Below are 17575 nucleotides of genomic sequence, written 5' to 3' on the forward strand. Positions count from 1 at the left end.
TTAACCAAACATATGGCATGGTTACTCGGGATTGATCATCCCATTCAGCTCAACAAGGTTTTGAAATCTAGTTTTGTCAAATGCTTTCGTGAACAAGTCAGCGAAATTATCTAACGAGTCAACCTTTTCGAGCTCAATCAGTTTCTTCTCAGCACAATCCCGTATAAAATGATGACGTATGTCAATATGTTTAGTTTTACTGTGCTTCACGGGATTGTTAGTTACTGAGATAGCAGCAGTGTTATCAATGCAAATAGGAGTAAGTGAGAAATTCAGACCATAATCGCGCAACTGTTGTTGAATCCAAAGAACCTGGGAGCAGCAGTTGGATGCTGCCATGTATTCTGCTTCACAGGTTGAAATTGCGACTGAGGTCTGCTTCTTGCATTGCCACGACACTAGTCTGCCACCAAGAAACTGACATCCACCAGTTGTAGACTTCCGACTCTGATTGCACCCTCCATAATCAGAATCTGTGTAAGCGACTAGCTCCAAGTCTCCTCCTCTCGAGTACCACAACCCCAGCTTCGGCTTGCCTTTGAGATACCGCAGTATCCTCTTAGCACCCTTCAAATGAGATTCTTTTGGGTTTGCCTGAAAGCGTGCACAAAGACAAACAACAAACATTATATCAGGCCTAGAAGCAGTTAAGTACATTAAAGAACCTATAATTGCCCGATATTGGGTTGGGTCCACGTCTGCATCGTTGTCTGAATCAGCACCCAATTTGTGATTGACGCAGACTGGAGTATCATATGGAGTGTTGTCCTCCATCTTGAAGCGTTTGAGAACATCATGGACATACTTCGTCTGATGAATGAACATCCCGTCTTTCTTCTGATCAACCTGCAATCCTAAAAAGAAAGTTAGTTCACCCATAGCACTCATTTCAAATCTCTTCTTCATGACGGCCTCAAACTCCTGACACATGGCGACCTTTGATGCAGCAAAGATAATGTCGTCCACGTAGACTTGCACCAGTAGGAAGTCGCTCCCTTTTCTCTTGAAGAACAATGTGCTATCAATTTTACCTCTTTCAAACTCATTCTCAAGCAAGTAATCTGATAAGGTTGAATACCAGGCACGAGGTGCCTGATGTAGTCCATACAGCGTTTTACTTAGCTTGTACACGTGATCGGGAAAGTCAGGGTCAGGAAAACCCGGAGGTTGCTCAACATACACAACCTCGTCGACTTTACCGTTTAGGAACGCACTCTTCACATCCAACTGAAAAACCTTCATCTCCTTATGAGCAGCAAATGCTAAAAACAGCCGAATGGATTCCACTCTTGCCACAGGAGCAAACACCTCATTGTAATCAATCCCCTCTTGCTGATTAAAGCCTTTAACAACCAGCCTCGCCTTGTTCCTGATAACAATCCCTTTCTCATCTCTCTTACATTTGAAGACCCATTTCGTGCCAATCGCATGCACATTTCTTGGTTTTGCAACCAAGTTCCATACTTCCATTTTCTTAAACTGAGCTAACTCTTCTTGCATGGCTTCGACCCACGAGCTGTCCTTAAGAGCCATTTGATAGTTCTTTGGTTCAATCTGGCTGATAAAGCAGGTGTATAAGCACTCGTTGATTATGCCTGATTCTTTAATGCTTGTGTAAACACAGGTGTGCTCATTCAAGCTTTGTCTTGTTTGTACACCGGCGGACAGATCACCTATCACATTCTCCAAATGATGATCTTTGTGAATTCTCGTAGTCGGAACCGAACTGACATTCAGATTATCTTCCAAGTTCGAAGATAGCTCATCAATGGGTGATTGATGTTGAGAGTGAAACGGATTGATGAATTCCTCTTCAGTAGAGGCAGCAGGGGTATTGATAGCATTTGACGAGGAAGGCTGACATTCATCATACTGTGGTCGTTGCACCAAAGTGTCTTCCTCATCGCATATCATCTTCGTAGCAATTCTTTCCTCAACTTCGTTAACACTCTATTAAGGATATAACAGGCTGTTGCAACAGCTTCAGCACAGAACACCACGGGAAGTTTCGAATCAGCCAGCATGGTTCTGGCTCCTTCAATTAAGGTTCTGTTCTTCCTCTCAGCCACTCCATTTTGTTGCGGTGTATACGGTGCGCTGTATTGGTGTTCTATCCCCTTCTGTAAGCAGAAGATCTCCATCTCATAGTTCTTGAACTCAGTTCCATTGTCACTCCTGATGAATTTAACCCGTTTCCCCATGATATTCTCAACCTTGGTAATCAAATTCTTTACCATCTGCACTGTTTCATCCTTTGACTTCAGGAAATATACCCAGGAATATCGAGAGAAATCATCAGTGATCACCAAGCAATACGATGTTCCTCCTAGACTTCTTACATTCACGGGACCGAAGAGATCCATGTGAAGTAATTCTAGGGTACTGACAATTGAATTGACCTTCTTGGTGTGATGGGATTTCTTGTGTTGCTTTCCCTTTTTGCATGATAAGCATTTGTCTTCACAGTTGAAATTCTTCAAGGGAACACCCAGCACAAGCCCATTTTTGACAAGGTAGTTCATTTTCCGAAGATGAATGTGCCCCATTCTCCTATGCCACAACTCAGACTCCGATTCAGTTGCTTTTGACAGAAGACACGATTCTTCTGTGGCCATCTCAGTCGATCTCATATCCATGATATACGTATTCTTCACTCTTGGAGCCTTCATAACAATCCAATCCTCTGGTATCTTAAAACCAGGATACAACACAATCGCTTCATTCTTTGTAAAATGTACGGTGTAGTCTTTGTCACAAATCTGCGAAACACTCAGCAGATTGTGCTTCAGTTCTTCAACAAAGTTTACTTTCTCCAAAGTCATCTTTCCATTCGACACCGTCCCTATTCTTGTAATCCTTCCACCGCTCTCTCCTGCGAAACTCACTCTTCCTCCTTGAACAGGTTTCAAGTCGTGTAACAATTTCTTGTTACCCGTCATGTGCCGGGAACAGCCGCTATCCACAACCCATTGATTGTTGGCAGCCCTGTTCAACTGTTCCTGCACGATTAAAGCAGATGATTAAAATCTGGGGACCCAAGACCGATTGGTCTTGGGTCGATACATTCCGTACCTTGGCTGTCCATAGTTAGTATCATAATAATTTCTGTGAGTCCTAACAGGATACCTTCTTGTGGATTGACTATGAGGCCATCCAAACCTTCGTGAATTAAAAGAATTATTACTTAAGGTTTGGTTGTTAGCAGTGTAAAACTGAGATCTATTTTTTTGAAAACCTGAATTAGTCCATTTTCTGAAATTTGATGGGTTTTCATTTTTACCATTATATTGATTACCGTTAGTTCTTTTCTCAGATTTTGAAGTCCTCACACCTCTTAATTTCTGCTTCAGAGGGCAATCAGCAACAAGGTGTCCTTTTTGATTACATCTAAAACAACTCCTGTGTTCAACTTTCTTATCAATAGTTGTCTTAGATGTTGAGGCTGTATTACTGCCCGTTTGTCTCACATATGGTGGGACATACGGGTTTAGTGGAGACTTCTTTTCAGGTGTTTTATTTTTCTCTCCACTTTTCGGTAACACTTCCTCTTGTTTTGTCTCACACGACTCAGAGGACTTGTCTGAGTTAGATGAGACAGGACTCGGTGCAGAAATCTTAACACTTGCAACAGGCTTACTAACTTCTGGTTCTTTAGTAGTAACTTGAACTGGAACTGTATGACCATAGTTAACATCAACAGATTTCTGATTACTAGGGTCATAAGTGTAATTATGATTGAAAGGTGGTGGAACTTCATGATAACCAATTCCTCCCCTTTTTGGGGAACCTTGATCACTAACGAGGTGATCAAGTATAGCGGAGGAATTTCTGAATTGCTCAAGTTTCCTGTTAAGTTCCACCACTTTTACCTGGTGATCAGCTATCTGTTTTTCCCTTTCAGCTATTAGTTTGGTTTTCTCTTCTAGAACCTCATAGCTAAGATCAATCACTTGAATTTTTTCAGCAAGCTTTGCTTTAAGACTTTTAATATCTTTCTCACTAGCTTTAATTTTTACTTTGTAACTATTTTCTCTAGCTTTAGTGAAATGATGATCTTCTTTTAAAGTTTTAAATTGCGCATCCAAACTAACAAACTGATCAGTTATAGTTGTCAGTTGTTCAGACAGATGTTCACACTTAGTACAAGGGAGTTCGGTACTTACCTCGGAGAGCTGGTCTGCTACATCTGCCATGTAAGCTTCATTTTCGCCAGTTCCCTTCTCACTATCTGCAGTTTCGATTTTTGCCAAATTGGCCTGTTCAAATACTTCTTCAACATGCAGATTCCAGTTGTACTCCTCGTTCTGTCTGGAAATCATGGCTCTATAGTCATTACCACTACCACTCTGCTGTGTAGATCTGTTTTGACTGCGTTCTACACGTTCATTTTTGCACTCTTTTGCAAAGTGGCCATTCTGCTGACAGTTGTAACAGCGTACCTTCGACTTATCAAACCCTGGCCTCTCTCCGACAAACTTCCTGCAAGTCTTCTTCATGAACCTCTTCACCCTTCTGACAATCATAGCCATCTGCCACTGCAGATCCGTCTCCTCCAGATCATCAGCATCGATCTGATCATAGTCTTCATCCAAAATTGCAGGATCAACAATCTTACCCTGAATGTAGTTCTCATACGAAGCAATAAAAGATGCATAGAGAGCAAACTGCTGTTCAGCAGATTTAACACTCATGGGCATCTTCGAGTAGTTGTTGTTTGACACACTTGGGGAAAAACTACTCTTGGTCGCTTGAGGTTGAGAAGCATTTGATCCTCCAGCTACAAAGCACACATCACCGTTCATGTTGAGAGATACATGTCCTTCATGTGTTGAGCTAGCGCCTGACTCTCCCTTAGAGTAATAAGCAGATGATTCAGTTTTCGAACTTGATCCAGAGTTAACCTTTGCACCATACATACCCGGGTCTTGAACCTGATCGGTAGGTGTCTCCTTTCGTACCATGTTCAGTTCATACGTTCTTAGCTTGTTAACTGCTGTCTCCAGGTCATAGTCAGCAAAGTCTTTGTCTTCTCTCATCAACACAGTATACATCTCCCATTTCGGTAGGAGAGCGTCAAGAAGCTTTTCAACAATCTCATCTTCTTTGTAAGCAATTGAATAGTTGCTGAGTTCAGTCATCAGATGATAATATCTAGTGATGATATCATCAAGTGATTCATTCTTCAGATACTTGAAGACCGAGAATTGGGTTTTTAGAAGTTTAATTTTCGAGGCACGAATTCCCACATTGCCCTCAAACCGGTTCTCAAGTGCTTCCCAAAGCTCTCTAGCAGTTTTATACTTTCGGAAGATGTGAAGTATCTCTTGTGGAAGAGCCATTGTAATTGCTGCATGAGCTTTGCTTTCGGCCTCATACATTTTCTTCTCCTCTTCTTCTATCTCTTTGTATTTCTTGATCTGATCACGACCCTCATACTCAGCAGTAGGTGGAATGTAACCATCTTGTATGCACACCCACATCTTGGCATCTTGATACTTGACATATTGTTCAAAACGATCTTTCCAAGCTACATAATCAGTTTTCTTAAGCATCTTAGGTGCCTTTGTAACCGAACCCGCATCTACTTCCATCTTTACCAGTTCGGTAATGTTTATCGAAGACATCTTTTTCTAAACTCAAAGAAATCCGAAAATAAAAAATTTTATTCTCAAACAGCACTGTAGGCGAAGTTGTGGATAACTTCGCTTAAAACTTAACTTCGCGTGAATTTGTAACTCCGCTCACTTTCTTAAATTCGCCGGATTGGCGAACTTGAGAATAACTTCGCTTAAGTTGAGCGAACTTGGGAGGTAGGCGAAGTTGTGGGTAACTTCGCTTGAGGTAAGCGAACTTGAAGAGGTAGGCGAAGTTGTGGATAACTTCGCTTAACCTTATATCTTCGCCGAAACCCTACTAACAGTGACGGCAACTTCGCCTGATGAACACGAACTTTCAGCAAATTAGATTTCTGGGTTTTTCGAGGTTTGTGAAGGTGTTATGGGTTGTTTATGATTGTAGGAGGAGAGTATAGCACAAAAGCTCAGAAAACTGGTCCCGCGAATAGTCGAACGGAACGATTTCTATACCCGCGTGATAATCCCGAACCACACAATCGAGCAAAAGCTCTGATACCAATTGTAGGTTCCCAGCCGGATCTACACGAGATATCGCGTACTACGTAGGTACGGAATCCCTACGTAAGACGTTACGAATATAGAAAACAATACGAGCTAACACACGATACGATAACCAAACACACGTTGTATTCCAACCGTAAACACGTGATACTATGATCACTGAATACAAAACTCTCTGACTCGAATACACGAATAAACTCTGATTAATGAATAAGCCATATACAAGATAGCTTATATAGACACGACAACTTCGCCTGGCATGTTCAGGCGAAGTTGTCCCTAACTTCGCTTGTCTAACAAGTTCGCCCATATAAGCGAACTTGTTAGTAACTTCGCTTACATACAAAACTCAAATCTAACTAACACGATTACAGACACTCGACACTGAACTACTGACATCATGCACCAACAATGATTTCCATGCGAGGACTTCGATAATTATGTAGGCCTCCATAACTACTTAGATCGTCGGATGGCCACATAAATCGTTCCATCGTGTGGGTTACAAAACATTTGGAAGCCATGATTTTTAGAGAAAACAAGAATCTTAATACGTTTTGGTTATGAATAGAAGATAGTCTTTGTGTAAAATATTAATAAAAATGAGTTGTTTCAATAAAATATTAAAATTTCAAAACATATTTTGAAAGTATAATATTGCTAACGGTTGTCTTTGAAAAAGATAGATTTTATTGTATGAGCATGATTACTTAAAATTTATAAATTATTAGAATTGAAATTGTTTTAGATCCTAAAATCGAATAAAGATTTGTTATAAGGTACGGTTGAGAAATATGTTTAGAGTTGAAATATAAGGCCCCGTTACCGGTGCCTTATGTTGGACGTTGGATTTACTCATAAACGCAGTTCTAATATCAGAGTTAATTAAAACTTTCGCGAAATAAGATTAAAAGTCAACCATTCATTACAAACGTTCATAACTTGTCTTTTTAAAACATAACATTACATAAAATATCAAACATCATAACAGATATTCAGATGCCAGTCTCTTCCAATCCTGCCATATGTCTCCTTCAAGCTAGCTGTTGCAATCTATTAACCTGCGTGCATACTAAAAGTCAGCTACGTTGAGTGAGTTCTAGTTAATCAGATAACTTACTTTACATACACATATACGTGCCCGAAGGTACGCTTTACATACTTAACCTGTGCATCATTCTTTCATATACATTCATAACTAACCTTACGTTATAAAGAGCATTTCGCCCTACATACCTCGGATATTATTAGGGTTCAGTACCCTCCATCCTCGGATACTATTAGGGTTCGGTCTCCCTTCTTCCTCGGATATTATTAGGTTCTGGTACCCTCCATCCTCGGATATTATTAGGGTCTGGTCTCCCTTTATTTCCTACTATCGTACCATACCTTCCATATATAACATTGTAAGTTTCATACGTACATACATCATTCATCCATCATATACACAATCATGTCATCAAACCATCACCTGGCAGTGCATGAAATATCCGAAGATAGTTCACGCACCGACAAGCTTTCATTCACATCCAAGTTATGCATAAATAACATACAAATCATACATAGCATACACTTACCATTTAAGGTAAGTGCATTAACTATCACATCGAGTATGCACACGGCCCTGAAAACGTAACAAGGAATGGGGCTAGAAACTCACCTGAATGCGGTTACGTTCACAGTTTATGGTTATTCCTTTCTTGAGTTGTGCACGACTAACTGTATAACAATTACACGTATCAATTTAACTATCACTACCCATATCGCGATTCTAGTTTAATTATTACCCTCAACGAACGGGGGTCCGGGGGCAGCGCCCCTGGCAGCGGGGTTCTAGAGGAAGCAGCCCCTAGAAGGGTCCAAGGGGCATAGCCCCTGGCTAGGGTCGAGCTGCTAGGTCAGCTTGGAAACATTTTATTTCCATTAACTGTTTTTAACATATTTTTCATTAGAATTTTAAAGTATTATTTTATTTGCTAACTCAAAAAAGTCGAGGGTTTCTTTGTAATAATTCATTTTATCACAAGTTCAGGGACCTTTTTGTCATTCTTTCAAACTCTAATTCGTCCCAGTCCCTTAACGAATGGGGTTCATAACGAATGAACCCATTCGTTACTTTATAACGAATTGACTATTATAACGAACTTGTCCTTATAACGAATTAGGCCTTATTTGTTTGGTCTGGTTAACGAATTGAACATCATAGCGAATTGAACCCTTATAACGAACCAGTCCTCATAACGAATTAAACCTTATAACGAACTGGTCATCATAACGAATTGGACCTTTACGAAAATAAAGCTTATTCGTTACTTTTTCCTTAGTGAAATGATATAACGAATTGAGGTTAACTCGTCCTTTCCCGCTAACGAACTAAGGCCCATTTGTTAGTCCCCCGCTAACGAATTAGGGTTAGGTCAGAGAATGTCAGAAACATTCTCTGACATGACATCCTCGTACCCGCCGTCTTTCCGGCGCCGTCACCGCCGGAAAACCGCGATTCGCTAACTGTCTTAACATATTTTTCATTAAAATTTTAAATTATTATTTAATTCGCTAACTCATTCGTTATAACGAATTAAGCCTAATTCGTTATCTGAACGTAGCCTGATTCGTGGCCTAATTCGTTACCAGAACTTAGCAAATTGGTGAGTATCGAATCACCTGATTCGTTATCTGTCTCGTCATCTTACATGATCTGATTCGTCCGATTAGTTCGTTAGCTAATTGTTATCTTGACGTGGCTTGATTCGTTATCTTAACATAACGTATTGGATGAGTAACGAATCACTTGATTCGTTATATTAACATAGCGAACTGGCTTACTGACTTTAACGAATGATCATCACGAACTGCTTAACGATTTGAAGCTAGTTCGTTGTCCTTCCTTAGCGAATCAACATAACGAATTACCGTTAATTCGTTAATTCCCCGCTAACGAATTAGGGTTAGGTCAGAGAATGTCAGGAACATTCTCTGACATCCTTAAATTCTCGCGCCGCCGTGCCAGAAAACCGGGCGGTGGCCGAAAAAACGTATTTTACCCCATTTTACACCGTTTTTCGTCCCGTTCGATCCAGATCTGAGCTAGGGTGACCCCTAAGCTTATCTTTTGACCGGTTTATACCCGATTCCATTCGGATCTCGTGACTTTAACGGTTGAGGGTGTCGGTTCATGGTTTCACGGCTAGATTTAGCGGGTTTGGATCCATATAATATCATACTATCATTACCTCGGGTCGGGATCGGTCCTTCTTGGTTTCGGTTAGAGAAAGAAGAAACTAGAGAGAGAGAGCTTAAGTGTATGTTTTGGATGGTGTATGAAATATGTGTAAATGAATGGATTAAGGGTTAATTATTGTTCATATATGATGGGTCATGGGATTAAGCCCATGGTCTTTATCTCTTTCCTTTTTAACCCAAGTCCATAACTCACATCTATTTACCCAACACAAGCCTAAATCATAAAAACTAATATTTTATTTATTTAAACCGATAAACGACACACTATTAATAAACGAAACTTATTTATTATTCTTATCAAAATCAGGATGTTACACAAAAAAATGACAAAAAACATCTTCTTTGATAAACTTATTTACGATTTATATGCTTTAAAATAACTTGGTTAATTAGATCTATAAAAATTTAAATAATTGAAGTTGATTGAATAGAAATATTTTGATTAGGTTGCAAGGTAAGGTTTAATAGAATAAGTTTGGGAATTTTGAGCTTGATGAATATGATTGGATCGAGAACACCCATGGGGTGGGTGATTAGCATTTCTATAGTTGTAGCAATTACTAGTAGCATGGTATAAAAAACGTCATAGCATGGGTTTTAGGATTAGATGGCATAGACCGTTGTGGAACGTCTTGTGGTATGTGGCAAGTATTAACAAGGGAACCGAATGATTGCATTGGGTATAAAACGATATGAGGATTGAATTGAATAGTGATAGTGACAAGTATAACGAGTGAATTTTGGCGTAAAGTTTCTGGTTTGAGACGCTAAGATTTTGTTGAGATTGATTGTTAACTTGATTGACAGCATATAGTTTATGTTTTAGGCTTGCGCTTGTTGTTGTTGCTATTACGAGAATGAGTAGGGGTAAATGAATTGAATTTATTAACGAAGAAGTTAATGAACAAGATTGCATTTATGTTTTGGAAATTGAGTTGGTATTTTAGAGATCGCATGAGCCATCTTCTTGACTAACATGTGGGCATGAGGCGGTTATAGAAAATAAATGATTAATGTGGTTTGATGTTGAGAAAGACATTCCATGATTAATAAAGATGTGATTTAATGAGAAAATTGGATAGTTGTGTAGATTTCATATGAGTTATTATATAAAACAAAACTTAAGTATGTTATGCTGATGTTTATTCATAACTTAAGGATAAGTTAGAATCTAGAATGAAAATCAATGAGTTAATTTGTTGAGTAAATGAGTTTTATCAAAGTTTGATATGTTTTAAAAAATTAAAATTTGAGGTTGAATACTTGAAATATGTTTAATAGTTTATGTATATGATACCATGAGTATACGAAAGCCATTTGATTATTAAATTGTGCAATGATATTATTTATATTACTGGAGGTTTTGGTAATATAATAACGTGATAAGATGAGTATATGAAAACCAATTTAATTATAGAGTGTAAATTGTTTTGATTGGCTCGTGATAACTAAGTCTTTATAAATGAAGAGTTTGCATCCGATCAAGAGAATAAAAATGCTTTGAGTGTATTCATAGTTCGAGTCAAGAGATCTTGATTCCAAAATGATTTAATAAGTAACTAATTGAGTAACCGAATAATAGAATAATAGAACAATTAAGTAATCAAATCAAATCATAAATCGTTTCGTATAAAATCAAATAAACAAACAAATGAACAAATAATGAATGTTCTTTGATCGGTTGGGTTTCCCATGAGTTTTCCATGTCATTTTGTTTTCCCAACTTATTAGTATACCAAAACCAAAACAAATGTGTGAGTTGGCCTCCCATGAGCATTACATTGCAATTTGAATGGCCCAATTTAATTAACGAATCAACGAATCAATTGAGTTTGTCGGCCCATGAGCGTTACATGGCGATTTGACCAACCAAACTAAATAACAAATAAACGAACCCAAGCACAAGTAGTTGAAACATCCCGTGTATCACCATGGATGATAGTGTTCCAACAAAATATCGCAAATATAACAAGTTGTGCAAATGTATAGTTGGCGTGCCCATGGCGTCCCATGGGTTTTACACCCGACTAGACATTTTAAAAACAATAAAACACATTAAATGGTGTAACCGTTTAGACGATTACGTTAAACGCTTAAAGTGTCGGTCGCATGACAATTTCCACTATGGTGGGGAATCTTGTCACTCACCCTAATTTTAAAAGGAAAAGAGCAAAAAAAAAAAGCTAGGAAACTCTTAATGAAATTACAGACAATAAAAGGCAATCTAATAAAATTAAATAAAAATACTTTGAGGTTGAGGCGTAGCCTCAGAGTTATAAAAATATTTTCAGAATGAGACATAGTCTCGGAGTAATAAAATATTTTGAGAGTGAAGCATAACTTTGGAGTTGTGTGTTCATGACAATAAAATAGATAATTAACTAAGCAGTTAAATGAGTACTAAATCTAGCAAGTAATTACGCAAGATGTTACCAATCAAATAGAACACATTAGGTAAACGAATAAGCACGTATGGGGCTCCTAAGCATGTTACTAAGGCATCACTAACGACCTATCTTAAACCTTCGGCTCTAATACCAATCTGTCACACCCCAACCTACGGCGGAAATGTCGGGGCATGAGCTGATTGCCCCAACTATTAAGGTACTATCATGAAATTATAAATGACAATATCTAATTAATATATTTATTATCAAACATTTAAATACAACAAAAATAAAGAAAATTACAAATACAAAACCAACTATTCTTGTATATGTTTATTATTCTAAATTCATCTCTACGTGAGCTTCAGTTCGATAAGCAATCCAAATCTATAACCTGCAAATGCGTACAAATATATATTTGTCAACAACACATGTTGAGTGAGTAGATCACCAGTTTTGACACAAACAAAAATGGTAATATATAATGCTATAAATGAATGAATAAAAATAGGCAAAACTGTTATCTGTGAGTATAAACAATAAAATCGTTGAGCAAGTAATGTGTATCAGTGAAACCATTGCCAATGCGAATCGGGCTCCGACCACCCCGACGGTCGTATCATATTATGTGGATGAGGATGAGGTTGAGTTACCAACCAATCATAAAAACAGTAAACACATAAGCATATAACAAATATCGAGTAGTCTTTCAATTGATACACAACACAAAGATCACAATTTGCATTTGAGAGATCATAGTGTAAGTAATTTGATAGTTGGTACGCAAGTGTCCCCAAAACATTTGAAAACAAGTAAAAATAGGCGAGTGATTACTCATCTGATCGGATGAACGAAATAAGTGACGATGAGAGAGATGAACCCTTCGGGATATACAGTCAAGGATTACTAATTAAGTAATATAATATTAAATTAATTATAAGAGATATAAAATGATTTAATAAATAAAGATTTCGATGTAGATTGAGTTATGATTGTGGTCGAGATGTTATTACTTGAAAAATTGATTAATCTCTACGATTGTTATTATTGTGAAATCATCAATATTAATTTAAATAAATAAATATGAGTTGAAATAATTATATGATCAATTAAATAATATTTAACTAAGTGTAACGGAATTATAAATGTGTACATATATAAATATAACTCGTAATATATTATATAATTTATGACAAACTTTAAAAATTTATTTATCATACAGTATATGTCTTGAAATCTTTAACGACAATCTAACTCTATAAATATAATTAATACGTTTAATATACGTTGTTTATAATTTTTGTTTAAACAATAATACATATATATATACACACACACACACGTAAACGAAAGCTCTTAACGAGATTGATTGACAAGAAACATTAATTTACGAATGTCGGTTTGATAAAAATACATTTATTTTCAATCAATCAATCATACCCAGTGAAGTCCCACCAATAGCATAGCTATAAGTAGGGTCTGGGGAGGGTGGGATGTAGGCACACCGTACCTCTATCCACATGGATAAAGTGGTGGCTTCCAGAGAGACCCTCAGCTCTAAAGTACATGTGTATGAAACAATACAGAGGAAATCAGAGTTCGACAGTAATAATAATAATAATAATAATAATAATAATAATAATAATAATAATAATAATAATAATGATAATAATAATAATAATAACATTTATTTTATATTTATTATTAATTATAAATAGTTAAAAATCCTTTAAATACCAAAAAGAAAAATGAATGATAAAAACTGGGCTGGGGGAGGCTTGAACCCGCGCCCCCAGCCGTTTTGAACCTTAGATCACACAACATTAACCAACTGCGCTGGCGTGTCATATTGTTTAATGTTCAGAACAATAACTTAATTGCAGTACCCCAGACAAACCCCCCAAATCCTATATAAATCCTAATCCCTAATTCGATTAAATTCGTTGTTGTTTATAAGAGTAATCATAGGGTTATTTCAATACCGATCAAAACGAACTCTAAGCACGTATAAATTACCAGTTTATGCTACGAATTGACGGTGAACCCCAACCACATTGACGCGGCATGTTCTTGAGTTCATAAAGGTACTGAACGACGTCCATTACAGAATCTGAGTTAGGGCTATGATTCGCCGGGATGAAAGGAATGTGTATTGATGTACATAAAAATATACATCTTTTCGGCATCAAATAATCTCTAAAAACTGCAATTTCTATCAAATAACATAGCATAAAAGGCTACTTATCATAATAAAATGTAATTTCAGGTGAAGTCAAGCCCCAAATGAAGAAAAAAACGAAAAGACGAAGAAAAACATAAGAAAAAACAAGAAAAACAAAGAAACACGCCCCCATGCCTCAAGAAACATGCCCCCATGCTATAGAACACCAAAAAAGACAAAAATTTACTAGAAAAGACAAAAACTGGAAACAAAAGCACGGCGTCGTGCCTCTCAATCACGGGGCCGTGGACATCTATTAGAAAAGGCAAAATGAATTTAGCACATGTCACTATAAAACACGGGGGCGTGACTACGTAAGCACGGGGCCGTGCTTCTCTCTCCAGATTACCTATAAATAGTGGCTCATGCTGCACTCATTTGGTGTGCCTTGAAAAGAATTCTATCCGGTTTTCTCTTATAAAAACACACACTAACACTCACATAGAAGATTTAGTGAAAAGTTTGAAGGCTTGGAGGTCATCACCCTTAATCATCATCATCAACCATCATCATCATCATTAAGAAGAAAGATTCATCTACATTTGGTTAGATTGTTTCAAGTTTAATCATGTATTTGTTATCATCAATCATCTTAATGTTTATTATCATGCTCATTATGAGCTAAAATCCTTTTACAATCTAAAATCTATGAAGAAGCTTTATTTTACTTGATAATTATACAAAACATGTGGTGTTGTCTAGTAAAGTACATGGTTATATTACAATTATCTTTTGATGAGAAATGTTTCACCATATTAAATCACTAATTCAAAGTTGGTGGTTGTCAATTCTATTGGCAATCATTCATGATCGATTCATGTTCTTAAAAGATAGAAATACTTTGATACATTATCAAAACATGGATCCTTATATTGTACTTAGAAATGATGAGATATAACTTATGATGTATTTCTCTAAGTCTTGGTAATCCGAAAATGGCTTTGCTTAGGATATCATGTTAGTTAAAGAAATCATATGTTAATGGAATGTGTAATTATAACCTACATAAATCAACCAAGGGGAGGTTGTGTGAGTTACCTACAATCACCCGAAGTTGTTAGAATTGGTATTTGAGAAATCGAAGTCAGTCCTAATATTTCTACTTTACGAAACTACTTGCCAACTTAAATTGACATCATTGAGGTGGCATGACATTAGGAAAGGGTGGACTTTAAAATGTGCACGTTACCTCCTTAGTGCCAAAGATGCTCACTTAAGGTTTAAGGAGCTATCTATCATATATTTCTACGTCAAGTTTACCACATGCTTGAATATTAATTATCAATGCTAAAATGGAGTGGATTCTTGAACTTAGATGGTAACCTTCACGTAATTGAACTACTTGTTTAGAATATCTCGTCTTGGTCACCTATATATTATATATAATTATTTATATTTTATAAAAATTTCAAAAATTAACCCCAAAACGATTAAAACCTCCGATTAAAGTAAAACAACGATTCATCATTAGAAACATTTGTGTCCACAGATCGATACTTGGTTCTTACCAATACTATTCTACATATACGATAGGTACACTTGTCTATTTTGTGTGTGTTTAGTCTTTGTAGAAATCACTTTTATAAATTTAAAACACGATCTTATGCAAAAGCTAAATATCCAATCTATCATATTTATACAAGCTACACAGCACGCATCAAGTTTTTGGTGCCGTTGCCGGGGACACGGTACATTTCTAAGAATGATCCAAGTTTTAATTTAATCATTGTCTATAATTGAACAAATTTTTTTTACTTCTATTTATTTTATCTTTATTTTTTTTAAATACTAAAATATATAATTTTACGGCTAGCCAACTTTTTACCTTTATCTACCTAACCTTTATTTTAGCTCAATTAATTTAGACCGTAGTATAGTTTTAAAATAGCTTAGCCTAACTCATAGTTTAATATTAGACTAACCTTTAGTACTTACTTTAACTTACGTTTACTTTGAGCCTGAGCTTGTTTCTTCAATTTCTGAACCGGAACGACTCTTTCGTCGACGAACTCGTAAACAGACTACAGAAACCGCCGAAGCAATTAAAGAAGAATCAGTAGACGCCACCACATCAGGAGAAAATCAAACCGAAGAAATGATGGTGGCCCAGAAAAATGAGCCGAACATGAGCTAGTATGCCAAGCCAACTCGCGAAGGCTACGGCCCGAAATTACCGAAAATTTCGAAATCAAGTCAAGCACCATTCATATGGTGGAAAATTCAGTTCAATTTTATGGTCTCCTCGACGAAGACCCTCTTTCTCACATATCTCGATTCCTACGAATCTGCGGAACCTTTAAAATTCAATACTGTTCAGACGATCAAATCAAGCTTAAACTCTTTCCTTTCTCTCTAAGGGGCAAAGCCCTAGAATGGATAGAATCTATTTCCTCTGGTTCCATCACCACTCGGGACCAGATGGTTGAACAGTTTCTCCTCAAATATTTTTCGCCTGATAAAACTGCCAAATACCGAGCCAGCATTACCGGATTCTGGACCGATGATGATGAATCGCTACACGCAGCATGGGAGAGATACAAAAGTCTTCTAAGAAGATTCCCACACCATGGACTGAGCGTATGTTTACAACTACAAACTTTCTTTGACGCGCAATCCAGTCAAAACAAACAGGCCATCGACCAAATCGCTGGTGGAGACCTGGGATCCAAATCACCTAACGAAGCATTTGAAGTCCTGAAAAAAGCCGCAAAGAAGAGTTTCGCCTACAACCCACCAAGATCTACACCTACCCATAAAGGAATACACCACGTGGATTCTAATACTCTTGTCACAACACAGCTTGAAGCCCTTTCTAAAAAATTCGAACAACTTCAAGCCGAACTATCAAAAACCAGACTCACCTGTAACACTTGTGGAGGAAATCATAAGACGAGTGACTGTAAACAAGTCATCATGGCCATGGAAGAAGTCGATTTCATCGCTCGACAGAACAACGCTTTCAGCAACAACTACAATCCAGGATGGAGAAACCACCCGAATTTCAGCTGGAAAGACGGAAGTAACACTCAACCCATACCCGGATTCGAAAAAAGACCGACAAATCAACCCTTCCAGCCTAAACCTTAATTTCAAGATCAAAGTTCTAGTAGCCATCAAAACCCAAGTTTCTCAAAAATCGAAGAAATGTTAATCCAACTCATGACCAAAACAAATGAAGCAGAAAAGAAATCCGGCTCAAGAGCTGATGATATCAGCGGAGTGTTATAAAAACATGAAGCTAATATCAAAAGTCAACAAGCATCACTTCAGAACCTAGAAACTCAAATCGGACAAATTGCCCGATAATAATCCGAAAGACCACCTGGCACTCTTTCAAGCAACACAATCACCAACCCGAATGCAACAGCTAACGCTGTTACACTCAGAAGCGGTACAACCACTATTGCCTCACCAACTTCAGAACCAATTATGGAAAAGGAGTCTCCTGATGAAACACGGGAAAGACTGACCCCAACAGGCACCATACAACCCAAGGAGCCAGTCCGAACTTATGCTCCACCTATTCCATACCCTAGAAGACTGAAGCAGGAACGATTGGAAGCTCAGTATGGGAAGTTTTTAGAACT

Source organism: Bidens hawaiensis, unplaced genomic scaffold (genome assembly GCF_021521415.1).
Source record: "Bidens hawaiensis isolate Kalapana, Puna unplaced genomic scaffold, B.hawaiensis_p1.1 tig00032722_1, whole genome shotgun sequence".
In the NCBI taxonomy this organism is placed as follows: domain Eukaryota; kingdom Viridiplantae; phylum Streptophyta; class Magnoliopsida; order Asterales; family Asteraceae; genus Bidens; species Bidens hawaiensis.